Here is a 1,815-nt window from a genome sequence, read left to right as displayed (position 1 = left end):
TTGAATAGGTGTTCCATGCCTTTTCCTTTCTCTTCCCCTTCTGGAATACCCATGATATGTTTTTGGTTTTTCTTGTTTTTGGTTTTGGTTTTTTTTGGGGGGGGGTTAATTAGAAGCTGTTTTATTTTTAAAAGTATAAACAGCAATTAGGATCTTCCTATATACAGATATAACAGCCTGCAAGCAGTTAAGTTTAAGGTGGCTGTTGTACATAATTTTTATGGTCCTTTTCAGGTCCATGACACAGCCTTTGTGGACAGAGGGCCATCAATTGTGCATCTGATTGTCTCAACAGGGGATAAAACCTAATATATAGAAGTAACGGGGCCGGCCCAGTGGCGCACTGCGCTAAAAAAAAAAAAAAAAAAAAAAAAAAAAAAAGAAGTAACAAATCAAACAACAAATCATCTGCCATAAAAGAAATATAAAAAATTTTGAAATTTTAATTTCAACTCCAGAGAAATACCTAATATAAACAATGCTTTGCTCCCTGCTAGAACATAATGGGAAAAACTCAACCTTTTAGAGCACAGAAAGATTTTAAAACTGTGCTTTTAAGTCCAAGAAATGGAGCCAGCCCATAGATCCATTTTTTTGTGTGTGTGTCTTTTGTCTTTTTCCGTGTCCAGCAACGGATCGCAACCCTCAGTGTTGCCCCCATACCGGACCGGGGACCGGTAACGGGATTGCAACCCTCGGCGTTGCCCCCGCGCCTCGCTCAGCCAGTGAGCGGGAACCGGTCTGTATGTGGGATCCGAACCCTCGGGCGGGAGCGCCACCACACTTCCCAAGCGGCGCACTTATCCAGTGCGCCACCGGGCCGGCCCCCCATAGATCCATATTAAAATTCCCTCAGGAAAAGCTGAGAACCACATCCTGAGATCATCTGCAACATGATCTTGTTATCTGGTATTTATAACACGATGCCAACTCTACCATTGCTTCATTTAGAAGTCCTGTTAAGAAAAAGGTAGAAAAAGGCACTACTTTCCAGTTTTAAGTCAATGTTAAAATTAGCTTTTCCTTCTTTTTCCTCTTCCTCTTGTTCTCTTCCAAGTGGCTAGTAGCATCAGCAAAAACATAACTTCACTTTTTGCCTCACATTCCCTCTTGAGATAGTCAATTTGCCATATAGAAGCCAATAACATCCCAGACTTGGCTGACTTTTGAAATAGTTGTTTCTTTTAATTTTTCTATCACTGGCACAAGCATTTGGTTGCTAGTGATCTGTCCAAAGTGAATCCTGAGGAGAAAGAAGAGGCACCTACATAGAAGTTCAACATCAGAGCCCAGCTGGATGAATCCATTAAACAGCTTGAGAATGTCTGGGACATAAGAAAAAGGCAGCACAAGTAGAGATTCTTCCAGCTCACTTGACTTGATCCCTTTAAAAATTTCTAATACGTAAGATGAAGGTGAGATATTGCCATACGCCATCAGGATGGGGTTGGTGGGAAGAGGAACCTCTTTCCCTGCAGCTTTACAAATGGCTTTGTGTTCTTTCAATTTTGCAGTTTCTTCTCGGTATAGCCCAATAGCCTCCATGATGCTCTCAGCTGCTTTGACTGTTTCAATAGTTTTCTTTCCAGTAAAGTAGCTGTCACCTTGAGTCTCCCCTGGAACTGCTGGTTGATCTTCTTTGTCCACACTCTCCTCATATTCTGCTTACCTTTGCATCTCCCTTTCTTCCTCAAGAATAAGAGTCTCCCTTGTTCTCTCTCAAAGTCTCATAGATTTGTCATGGGATCATGATACAACATAGTCTCCATTGGGACTTATGGCCAAACACCATATTTCCTGGTGGTTCCCCTCCCA

The 1,815-nt window shown here is 41.9% G+C and overlaps 1 pseudogene; it reads right to left on the bottom strand.

The window, feature by feature from the left end:
* Positions 1-996: 996 nt before the first annotated feature.
* Positions 997-1,815, bottom strand: LOC103608313 (annotated as a pseudogene).

Source organism: Galeopterus variegatus, unplaced genomic scaffold (genome assembly GCF_000696425.1).
Source record: "Galeopterus variegatus unplaced genomic scaffold, G_variegatus-3.0.2 Scaffold8286, whole genome shotgun sequence".
NCBI lineage: Eukaryota > Metazoa > Chordata > Mammalia > Dermoptera > Cynocephalidae > Galeopterus > Galeopterus variegatus.
This window is presented reverse-complemented; position numbering and strand designations above follow the sequence as displayed.